Below are 12,217 nucleotides of genomic sequence, written 5' to 3'. Positions count from 1 at the left end.
AGCGTCAGCCACAGCTCCAGCCTGATCCGCCACCAGATGATCCACACGGGGGAACGGCCCTACAAGTGCCTGGAATGTGGGAAGAGCTTCAGAGACAGCTCCACCCTGCTCCGCCACCAGCAGATCCACACCAAGGAGAAGCCTTACAAGTGCTTGGAATGTGGGAAGAGCTTCAGGGACTGCCCCAGCCTGATCCGCCACCAGCAGAGCCACACAGGGGAACGGCCCTACAAGTCCTTGGGATGCAGGAAGAGCTTCAGCCACAGCTGGTGACCCACTGAAGTGCTGAGGCCTGAACAACAGGCCCTGAGCCAAGGCTGACCTCTAGAACCTTTCAACCTATGAACCTTTCAACCTAACGTTGTATGAAGTCGTGTATCCTCTTATCAGCAAAATCTACGTGTGCTTGTTAGGAAAATATGTACTGTGATAAGACTACACCTGTGTAAATATGTGTGCTTATTAGTAAGGTATATTTATGTTCTCTCATTAGTGAATAACATTTGTATCTGTTCATTAATGAAATATGTATGATTGTCAGCAAAATATTTGTGTATTTATCTTTCTGTATTTAGAGACTAGTCAAGGCCATGGAATTAGATCTCTGGCCTTGTTTGGCAGCAGATGGTGCAGGTTGACTCCCTTGGTTTTCCCCTTAAGCCCTGGCCAGGCTTTGGGTGAAACCCAAAGAGAGAAGGAAGCCAGATGTTTTCCACACTAGTGGTTCTCTAAGTTTGTTTGTTCAACAGGATAAAAGCTGGACCCTCTCACAGCAAAGACGAGACCTCCCCTATGACTGGATGGCCTGTGTAGGACTTCCCAGATCCCGAGAGGGGCTCTCTGACCCTTTGCTGTGACCAGAGTCCTGTGGGTCTGGATGCTGGTAATGGATCAGGGTAACTGGTGATTTCTTGGTGACTGTAGACAGTCTTTGTAGCAATGATGAGGTGCATTACTGAGCTTATCTTTTTGCAATTCTTTGCTGTTTTGCATTAAAGTAACATTAAGCACTTGTTCCTTAAAGTTGGTGTCTGTGTCTCCTGTGCTGACCCTCATCCCCTTGGCAAAACAACTTGAGATGTCACTGTGTGCTTGTCTGTGACCTCTCTGCTTCTGAGCAGGCTGGAGACACCTCTGATGTCACCACGGAGCCCCTGTCACTGTGTGTGACTTAATGGATCTTTAGGACCCCAGAGACCTCTGGGATGTCATCATGTCACAGCCAGTGACCTCATGGCTCCTTAGAAGCCCCAGAGACCCCTGGAAAAACCTGGATGACAACTTGATGGAACAGGTCCTAAGGGAGCTGATTGGGATCAGTGCCCTCCTTGATCTGCTGCTTGTCCACAGAGAGGATCTCGTGAGTAAAGCAGAGATTGGGGCCGTCTTGGCCACAGCAACCACGAAGGGATCGGGTTTAAAATCTCTGTTGATAGGAGGAGAAATGCCAGCAAAACCTCACCTCTGGCCATGAGGAGAGCAGATTCAGGATTGAAAAATGTTTTTTGCACGTGCTGGGGTCCATCAGCCCACAGCTGGGCAAACACATCGTGAGCAATTGGCTCCTGGGTCGAGCACAGAGGGTGATATCAGACTGTGACCTGCCACTCATGGGGTTCCTTAGGCCTCAATCTTGGGCCCTGTGCTCTTCAACATCTTCATAAATTACTTGGACACAGGACTGGAAAGGACACTTTGCAGATGACCCAGAACTGGGAGGAGCTGTTGACTCCCTGGAGGGCAGGGAGGCCCTGCAGAGAGACCTGGACAAATCCAGGGGCTGGACAATCACCAACCACAAGAAGTTCAACAGGGGGAAGTGCCGGATTCTGCCCTGGGATGGGGCAATCCTGGATGGACGGACAGACTGGGAATGAGAGGCTGGAAAGCAGTGCTGGGAAAGGGCCCTGGGGGTGCTGGTGGGTGCCCACTTGGCCCTGAGTCAGCAGTGCCCTGGCAGCCAGGAGGGCCAAGCCTGTCCTGGGGGCATCAGGGAGGGGATTGTCCTGCTCTGCTCTGCCCTGGGGCGGCCTCACCTCAACATTGGGGCAGTTTGGGGGGACACAATGGAAGGAAGGGATTGAGCCATTAGAGAGTGTCCAAAGGAGGCAATGAAGATGAGGAAGGGCCTTGATTTGAAGCTGTGTGAGGACACTGAGGGCACTTGTTGTGTTCAGCTGGAGCAGGGGAGACTGAGGGGAGACCTCCCTGCAGTTCCACCTTCCTTGAGAGGGGCAGAGGAGGGGCAGGGACTGAGCTCTGCTCTGTGAGGACGAGGGACAGCACCCAGGGAATGGCTGGAGCTGTGTCAGGGCAGGGTCAGGTTGGATGTTAGAAAGAGGTTCTTCCCCCAGAGGGTGGTTGGGCACTGACCAGGCTCCCCAGGGCAGTGGGCACAGCACCAGGGCTGACAGAGCTCAGGAAGTATCTGTATGATACTCCAGGGCACATGGTGTGACCCTTGGGGATGGTCCCGTGCAGGATTAAGAGTTGGACTCAATGATCCTTGTGGGTTCCTTCCAACTCAGCACATTCTGTGATCCTTTGAACGGCCCATTGATTTCATGAGCTTCCAAAATGTCTCAGGGTTGCTTTGGTTCCACGAGGCCCTGCAGTGTCACAAGGGTCCCCTGAGTCCATCAAGTTCCTCAGTGTCAAATGACCCCTTGATTCCATGAGGTTCCACAGTGTCACAATGACCCCTCGATTCCATGAGGTTCCACAGTGTCACAATGAACCCCTGGATTCCATCGGGCCCCTCAGTGTCAAAATGAGGCCTTGATTCCACGGGGTTCTGAAATGTCCCAGGGTACCTTTGTTTCCATAAAGCCCCGTTGTGTCTGTGGGAAAAAAGGGCCGAGAACGGAAGATTTTGGCGAGGAGGAGAGAAAATAAACTGTTTAAGAATTGTCTTCGCTCACTTTCCTTTTGCAGTTGGAAAGCTGAAGTCTAGGAGAGGTTCAGTGTGGGAATCTTTACACTTTGTCCTTCCTTTGGGCTGTTTTGTCAAAACAGATGAATTTTCTCTCAAGGAAGATAATTGCAGGTCGTTTAAAACTTCAAGGCGTTCTTTCACACAGGTTTGGGGGGAAGAGAGCTGGGAAAAGAGAGTTAGAACTGTATAAACAGCCTGGTGGGCACCTGTGCTGGCATCAGGCCTTTGATATGTAAACCAGGAGACAGGTTCCTGTGCCTTTCCACCTGTTGGGACTTAGCACTGTATTTTAGGGGGTTTGACTTCAGAACTAAACCTTCCCTTAACACCTCAGCTGTGCTTGGAGCACGTGTGTGCACATCAATTCTTGCACTGTCACAGTGGCCCCTTGGTTTCAGGAGCCCCTGGAGTGTCACAGTGTGTCGGGGGTTGACAGAGAACCTGTCAGCAGCCTGGCACTTATCGACGAAGCAGTTGATGTTGACCAGATCAAAGTGTACCCCTGAGATGGACTGAAAATGGAGGCCCTGATCCTGACAGCTGATGCATCCTGGAGAAGCTGTCCCGTGAGAACAGAGAACACTGTCTCATGAGAACAGGAACATTGTCTCATGAGAACAGAGACCTGTTTTGAACAAGAGTGGTCGGGAAAAACATCAACGTGAGAGAAAAATAAGAGCAGGTGCTCGGGACTGTTGTGGGAACCTCACAGGGTTGTTCTGAGAAAAAGCAAAGTTGTTGTGAGAAAGTAGAGTTTAGAAAATGCACCCATTAGCTGTTAGAACTCTGGTGTGAGAGTTTGAACTGTCCTATCCGTGTGAACTACGTGTGCTCAAAAACTGTACTTAAGGAGCTGTCAAGCAGCTCCGCTGTTCCGCTTTTTCCTGGAAATAAATTCTACTGGAACCTTTCTTCGTGTCACACGTCCGTTCCTACAGCGACAACAGTGGCCCCTGGATTGATGAGGCTCTGCAGTGTCCCAGTGGCCAATGCCCGGCTGTTCGGGCTCCTGGCTGCTGTCCGGGGTGCTGCAGTGGGAGCTGTTCTCACTCAGGGCACTTGGGGGAGTTTTTTCCCCCCGCAGACACGCGGCTGTGGGTGTTCTCCAGCCTGTCCAGGTGATACTTGCTCAGGGAGAGCTCCACGCCCAGCTCCACGGAGAACTCCTTGTAGTCCAGGGGGTCAGGGAATAGATGTGGCCAAGCTGAAGGTTGTGGCCTCGTGGACCTGGACCCCCCTGCAGGCCCAGAACAGGAGCTGTGGGAGAATTGGGGGGTGTCAGAGGAGCCGGGGGGCACTGAGGGGCCGGGGGGGACAGAGCTGCAGCCACTGCAGAAGGAGGTCCTGGGCAGGGGGGAAACCAAGGGGTGGGATCAGTGGAAGGGGGTGGGACCACTGGGAGGTGGTGGGACCAGTGGGAGATGGTGGGACCATTGGGAGGTGGTGGGACCAGTGGGAGATGGTGGGACCAGTGGGAGATGGTGGGATCACTGGGAGGTGGTGGGATCAGGGATCACTGGGAGGTGGTGGGACCAGTGGGAGATGGACCAACCCCAGGGAGATGCTCCCAACCCCGGGAGGTGATCCCACCTTGGGAGGTGATCCCACCTTGGGAGGTGATCTCCCTTCAACCTCCCCTCCTGGACCCCGAGGGTCCCTGCTCTGTCTGGTGATCCCCCTGCCCTTTCTTCCTCCTCTGGGGATTCCCAAGGTGATGTACCAAGTCTTGTTGTAGATCTGGATCCCCCCATCCTTGCACGGGATCTTCTCAGCTCTGGAATCTCTTCCTCAGCTCCGCTCCAGGCTTTCCTCAGTTCTGGGGTCTCCCCGACCCCGGGGTCTCCTCCCTGTGTTTTCAGCACAGCCAGGGCTGTTCTCCACTGGCCTCCAGCACCAACATGACTCATTCTTGGTAACTTCCCAGAAATCAGAACTTGAGCTTTCACTCAGACACTTCCTAAGCCCCGCCCCTTCCTTCCCATTGAATTTCGGGGTGCACATGGACCCCTAAACCATCGGGATTCAGTGCATCCTTAAAGATGAATAATTCCGAGGTGTCCGTGCTGGGGACACACCTGGCACAGGTACCTGGGGGTGCGATACCTGCTGTGACCTGTGGGTGGTGCCCTGAGCACATGGAGGGGCACGGAACTGGTTTAACTGGTTTAACTGGTTTAATTGGTTTAACTGGTTTAATTCTACAAATGAACTGGTTTAATTTGTTTAGCTGGTTTAATTGGTTTAACTGGTTTAATTGGTTTAACTGGTTTAATTCTACAAATGAACTGGTTTAATTTGTTTAGCTGGTTTAATTCTCTAGTGGAACTGCTCTAAGTGGTTTAATTCTCTAATGGAACTTGTTTAACTGGTGTAGCTGGTTTAATTCTCCAATGTAATTGCTTTAACTGATTTAACTGATTTTATTCTCCAGTGGAACTGATGCAACTGGTTTTACTCTCCAATGTGACTGGTTTAATTTGTTTAGCTGGTTTAATTCTCTAACGTCACAGGTTTAACTGGTGTAACTGGTTTAATGCTCCAATGGAACTGGTTTAATTTATTTAGCTGGTTTAGTTCTCTCATGGAACTGGTCTAACTGGTTTAACCTGTTTATTTCTATAACAGAACTGGTTTAACTGGTTTAGCTTTCCAGTGTAACTGATGCAACTGGTTTTACTCTCCAATGTGACTGGTTTAATTTGTTTAGCTGGTTTAATTTGTTTAGCTGGTTTAATTCTCTAATGTCACAGGTTTAACTGGTGTAAGTGGTTTAATGCTCCAATGGAACTGGCTTAATTTGTCGAGCTGGTTTAATTCTCTAGTGGAACTGGTGTAACTGTTGTATTCTCCAATAAAACTGCTTTAACTGGTTTTATTCTCCAATGGCCCTGGTGTAACTGGTTTATCCAATGTGGCATCCCAGGGAACCTGTGGCTTGGAATGGGGAAAACCAACTCAAACAATGCACTGTTTGCAAAGCCCCCAGTGGGGAGAAGTGGGGACCTGCTGCTCTTGAGGTCGAGTGATGCTGGAACCAACTGGACCCATTGATCCCAAAGTTTGAGAATGAAGATGTGGCAGAGCTGGGAAAATCACCAGATAAAGGAAGAAACAAGTGACACCACTGAGAACTTCTCCAAAGCTGCTGAGCTGGCACAGCCTGGGCACACCTGACTGACAGACCTGCACTTTATACTTGTAACACACAGATAATATAGAAATGCCAAAAATAATGTTTCACCCTTGGTTCTGCCTGTCAAAGCCTCCTACCAAAAATTCTCTGTCACCTTTCTGCCACAAGTTCTCTCACCAGAGCTTCCTGCTGGAGTTTTCCTGCCAAAAGATCCCTGTTTATTGCTTATGGTTATCAGATCTCCTCAAACATCTGAATAGGGCCACGTGCCAAGAAACCATGTACAACCTCCCCTGAGGAAAAATTTTGGAAAATCAAGGAGAGAGGAAAGGGAGAGAGAACTGGTCATTGAAGCTGAGAATCTCCCCCCACCTCCCCCTCACCTTTCCTCTGCTTCTGCCCCCCCCCCAGCTCGGCGGAAGGGTGGTTTTGGTGGGATCTTTTCTCTGCTTCTAGAAGTGTTCTTAGCATTTTCCAACCTTTTCTTTTTTTTTTCCTCCTTCTCTTTGCATCTCTTAGCAATTAATAAAATCATTTTTGGTATCAACAGACAACTTGTGTGAGTTTTAATTTTGCTCGAGAGAATATTCGAATCTAAAAGTTCTTTCTGCAACATTTAAGCAGATTGTAACAATTCCGTAAAAGCCCAAATTTTAATGGAAGGATCTTCTGAATTATCCCTTCTTGGAGTGTGGAGATTCCTCCTCGGAGTGTGGACGCCCCTCAAGATCACTCCTCTACCCACAGTTGTTGGTCTGGGTGAGTCACATCAAGCTCTACTTGGTTTTGCCAGCTTTACTATAATTGCTTCAATATTGCTTCCTAGTGCTCTATACACTACTCGTAGTTATAGCTCCTACATGGGGTAGTAAATTATTCTGATTAAGGTCTTTTTGTCTAATTATTATCAGAATAAATCCTATATATTTATATAAATGTATTTGCTTTGCCATCCTTAATCCTGTGGGGTAAAGCTGTATAAAGGCTCACTGGGCTCCCTGCACACCCAGTCTCCCCCAGTCAGACCAGTTTCCCCCCTGGCCCCAGTGTCCCAGTGAGGGCCCTGAGTCCTTTGAGAGGTCAAGGATCATCCCCATTCCCCACATTCCCACCCCTTCTTGCCCTTTCCCGCTTAATTTTGCCCATTCCAGTTGCTTCCTGCCCTCCAGGAAGCTGCCACTGGGATGTTGCCCACCTTGCCCCCAGGCACCTGTGCCAGGTGTGTCCCTGCACACGGGGATGTCACAGGGTGTAGTGGTTTGAGCCAGGTTTTCCCCCTGAAACTAGGAAAGTGGTAACCCCTGAGGGGGTGGTGACCCTTGGGGTTTGACCCAATCAGTGCTCCTGCAAAATATAAACATATCTCTGGACCAGAAGAGAAGAGTTGTACTTGTTGTTAGAAGAAGTGGTCATGTTGTGAAAGCCACGAGGAGGAAGGGGCGACAGCCCCTCTGGGGGGTCTCGGCCCCTCAGCCCCCAGCTGGGGTCATAGAAACTCGGAAACAGTGTCAGACTGGACTGAGGTCTGGGACTTGAGAAGCTGAAGGAGTTTTTCTCCACCGTGAGTGGGCAGACGGAGCAGCAGCAGGGACAGCAGGGAGCAGTGGCAAAGAGCCAACAGATAAGAAGAAGCAGCAGAGCTGCTGAGCAGGAAGACACAGAGATCTCTGATGGAGAGAGACAGAGAGAGGGTTTGGGTAAGAACTGGACAAACCAAAACTTCCCAAACTCCCTGGAGACTCCTCCAAGAAAGAGGAGGGGGTGGTGGACTCCCACCTGAGAGGAGTCCTGGAGTGCAGTCTGCACTGCAGAGAGGAGCTAAGAAGCTCAGACTGTCCTGAGAGCTGAGCCAGGACGGCCAAAGGAATGTGTGTGTGTGGGGGGTGACCTTGGGCTCCCCCCCTTGTTGCAGCTTCAGAGAAGCTGGCAGCCACCTTGAGGCAGAGCACAGAAGCTCTGTGAAGGGGCTTGGATCCCCTGAGGATACCAGACCGTCACGAAGTGCTGCACTTTGTTGATATGACCGTGGTGGAGCGACCTTGTCTGGGGTTATGCAGCCCACGGAAAGACCCCTTGTTTGGAGACGAGGGGCCAAGAGAGACTTGGAGGCCTCCCTCGTGTGTGTTGGCAGAGAGCCAGCAACTCTTTCTGCTGATGGAAGAGAAGAAGAGACACTGCTGCTCTAGAGAGACCTGCTGCTCAGAGACTGGAAGGGGTCTTTTCTTCTTCTTCTCTCCTGGACTTTTATTTGGAGGGAGAAGAGATTTGGCCCATTGTAAATATTATATTGTCATGGTAGAGACAGAGTTAAGATAAGATTGTATGTAATGTATTATACTATTTATTTATGTGTATAGTCTTGTAATATAATTCCTTTCCCCCCATATTGAGTCTTGTGGTTTTGCCTGGAAAACCCATCTCGCATGAGGTTGAGATGTGGGAGGGGGGCTGGGAATCAAGAATTGGATTTTGAGGCTGTTCAAACCATGACACAGGGACAGCCCGGAATTATTCATTTTAAGATGGTACCAAATCTGGATGGTTTTGGGGTCTGTTTGCAGTGATTGTGTAACGACACCGAAATTCTCCAACCCAGGGGAAGGAAGGGGGCAGAGCTGGCAGGTTTTGGGGGCAGATACGGTGAAAAGTCCTGAGTTGTGACCTTGGGATGGGGGATTGGGCAGCCCTGTTGGACTGGGGGTTCTGGGGGAATGGGGGGCCCAGGAGATGTGATTGAGGGGATTGGAGTCCCAGGGAATGGAGGGCCCAGGGAACGGGAGTCCCGGGATGCAGGTGCCAGGGAGGGGCACCCAGGGAATGGGGTCACCATGGGAATGGGGAACCCAGGGAATGGGGTTACCACGGGAATGGGGGACCCAGGGAATGGGGTTACCATGGGAATGGGGAACCCAGGGAATGGGGTTACCACGGGAATGGGAGACCCAGGGAATGGGGTTGCCACAGGAATGGGGGACCCAGGGAATGGGGTTACCACGGGAATGAGGGTCCCAGGGAACGGGAATCCTGGGATGCAGGTGCCAGGGAGGGGGACCCAGGGAATGGGGTTATCACAGGAATGGGGGTCCCAGGGAATGGGGTCACCACGGGAATGGGGGACCCAGGGAATGGGGTTACCATGGGAATGGGAGACCCAGGGAATGGGGTTGCCACAGGAATGGGGGACCCAGGGAATGGGGTTACCACGGGAATGGGAGACCCAGGGAATGGGGTTACCATGGGAATGGTGGACCCAGGGAATGGGGTTACCACAGGAATGGGAGACCCAGGGAATGGGGTTACCACAGGAATGGGAGACCCAGGGAATGGGGTCACCACGGGAATGGGGGTCCTGGGGACGAGGAAGGGCTGGGTGGGCACAGGGGTCGCAGCCCCTTCACTGGTGGCCCCAGGTCTGGGGCTGAGCAGGGTCTGGTGCAGCTCCCAGGGGTATTTGTGCCCTGGGGGGGCCCCCAGGAGGATCCCGGGGGCTCGGGGGGCTCCAGGGCTGTTCCCCCCCTTGCCCTGCCCTCGGGCTTTTTCTTCTCTTTATTTCTATATTTTTCCATATTTTCCTCACTTTCGCCCCCTCCAAACCCCCTCCCTCAGCTCCTGGCCTGGAGGGCACAGAGGAGCAGATCCTGCCCAGATCCTGCCCAGATCCTGCCCAGATCCTGCCCCTTCCCACCCCAGACAGACCCGTGTCCACACACACAGACCCACTGCAGGTGCAGGCAGGTGACCCCAGGGGATTTTGGGGTCTTTTGGCTCCCATTTGTACGTTTGGGTGATTTGGGGGGTTTCTGGCCTCATTTTCATGGTCCTTTTTGGGGTCTTTGGGCCCATTTCTTGGGTGGTTTAGGCTGATTTTGGGGGTCTTTGGGCTCATTTGTGGCTGTTTTGGCTCAATTTTGGGGTGTTTGGGTGAATTTTGGGCATTTTTGGCCCATTTGGGGAGCTTAAGACTCATTTTGGGGTTCTTTGGGCTGATTAGAGGGGTTTTTGGGCTGATTAGAGGGGTATTTTGGATCATTTTGGGGCTCTTTGGACAGATTGGGGGCTGTTTGGGCTCATTTAGGGGGTCTTTAGGCTGATTTGGGGGACTTTGTCTCACTTTTGGGGTGTTAGGAATTATTTTTTGGGTCTTTTAGCTCATTTTCTGGGTCTTTGACCTGATTTTGGGAGTCTTTGGGGGTCTTTTGGCTCATTTTTGCCTCATTTTTGAGGTCATTTGGCTGAGTTTTGAGGTCTTCGGGGTCACTTTTGGGGTCTCTGAGCTGATTTTTGGGGTCCCAGAGACTCTGCCACTTTTGAGAAGAAAACAAAGATTATTCCTAAAAAATGAGGGTTTTTTTTAAGTCACTAAAGGGAAAAACAGGGATTTTTCCTCAAAAACTCCTATTTCCAAGCCGTGTTTTGGGGCTCCAGGACAATTTTGGGACTCAAATTTAAAAACAACTCCTGAAAAGTGAAGTGAAAAGTCCCCAAAATGCAGAAAAATCACCCACAAAATCCCACTTCCCTTTTTATTTTTTACATTTTTTGACGTTTTTCCTGTTTTGGGGGGGGGACTTTTCAGGGCTTAAATATCACAGAAAACACCTCAGAAGGACTAAAAACAACCAAAAAAAAAGGGATTTACGTGGAAACTGGCTCAGAGGTAAGGAGGGACCCCATAATATGGAGCTGGGGAGCCCCAAAATGTTGATTTTGGGAGGTGAGACCCCGAAATTTGGAGCGGGGGAGGGGGAGCCCAAAACGTGGATCTGGGAATTCAGCAGCCTAAAAATGAGGAGTTTGGGAGGGGGAACCCCAAATTTTGGAGCTGAGGAACCCCAAAATGTGTATTTGGGAAGTGGGGAATCCCAAAATGTCGATTTTGGGAAGGGGGATCCCAAAATTTAGAGGGAGAGACCCCAAAATGTGCATTTTGGGAACAAAGGAACCCCACAATTTGGTGTTTGGGAACAGGGGAACCCAAAACATGGAATTTGGGAATTGGAGACCACAAAATTTGGAGTTTGAGGGCGGGACCACAAAATATGGAGTCTGGCAGCCCCAAAATTTGAATTTGGGAAGGGAATACAAAATTTGGAGGGAGGGGACCCCAAAATGTGGAGTTTGAAAAGGGGGAACATCAAAATATGGACCTGGGAATTGGGGAACACTAAAATATGGAATTTGGGAAACAAGAAATCCCAAGATTTGGATTTTGGGAAGAGGGATCTCAAAATTTAGAGATGGGGAGCCCCAAAATGGGGTTTTTTGGAAGGGGGGATCCCAAATTTTTGAAGGATGGATCCCAAAATTTGGATGGGGAGACCCCAAAATGTGGATTTTGAGGGGTCATGGCCCCAGGGCTGCTAAAATTCATATGATTTTTGTTTAAAATGTCAGATTTTCCCACAGGCTCCAGTGGATCCATGATGCCACTGCTCCAGGTATGGCTGGGCTCAGGATTTGGGGATCTTTTGGGAATTTTGAAGCATTTGGGGGCAAAAAAAGGGATTTTTTTTCCCAGAGCCAGAAAATTTTAATTCTTAAAAATTTCAAAATTAAATGAAATTAATTGAATTAAATCCAAAATCAAGGAATTTGGGGGATTTCAGCCTAAAAAGTCGGTGGAAAAAGGGGAATTTGGGATGTGGTAGTTGGGATGGGAGTAGGTGACCCCTCCCATGGTCCCCCCCAGATCTTCCTCCTCTTACTTGGCCTTGGAATTCTGGGAATTCTGGGAATTCCAGTAGTGGAAGTGCCAGGAAGGAGCCTCCTGGATGCCCTCAGTGAGTCTTGGGCCCTCCCAGTCCCTTCCAGTCCCTCCCAGTTCCCTCCCTCCCAGTACATCCCAATGCCTTCCAGTTCCCTCCCAGTATATCCCAGTCCCAACCCTGTCTATCCCAGTGCCCCCCAGTCATCTCCCAGTGACCCCAGTTCCCCTTCCAATAAATCCCATTTCATGCCCAGCCCCTCCCAATTCCCTCCCAGTGATCCCAGTTCCCCGCTCAGTACATCCCAGTTCCCTCACAGTATATCCCAGTCTCCCACAGCGCCCACCAATCCCCTCCCAGTGGTCCCAGTTCCTCTCCCAGTATATTCCAGTCTCTCACAGCACCCACCAATCCCCTCCCAGTGGTCCCAGTTCCTCTCCCAGT

At 50.6% G+C, this 12,217-nt stretch overlaps 1 long non-coding RNA gene across 1 annotated transcript; it reads left to right on the top strand.

The window, feature by feature from the left end:
* The first annotated feature begins 10,609 nt into the window (after window positions 1-10,609).
* LOC113962964 lies at window positions 10,610-11,848 on the top strand. Its single transcript, XR_003532616.1, has 3 exons — window positions 10,610-10,725; window positions 11,463-11,506; window positions 11,758-11,848. It is a non-coding gene; the product is annotated as an uncharacterized LOC113962964 (long non-coding RNA).
* Window positions 11,849-12,217: the final 369 nt, after the last annotated feature.

This window comes from Neopelma chrysocephalum, unplaced genomic scaffold (genome assembly GCF_003984885.1).
Source record: "Neopelma chrysocephalum unplaced genomic scaffold, ASM398488v2 Primary Assembly neopelma1_186396, whole genome shotgun sequence".
Lineage (NCBI taxonomy): Eukaryota > Metazoa > Chordata > Aves > Passeriformes > Pipridae > Neopelma > Neopelma chrysocephalum.
This window is presented reverse-complemented; position numbering and strand designations above follow the sequence as displayed.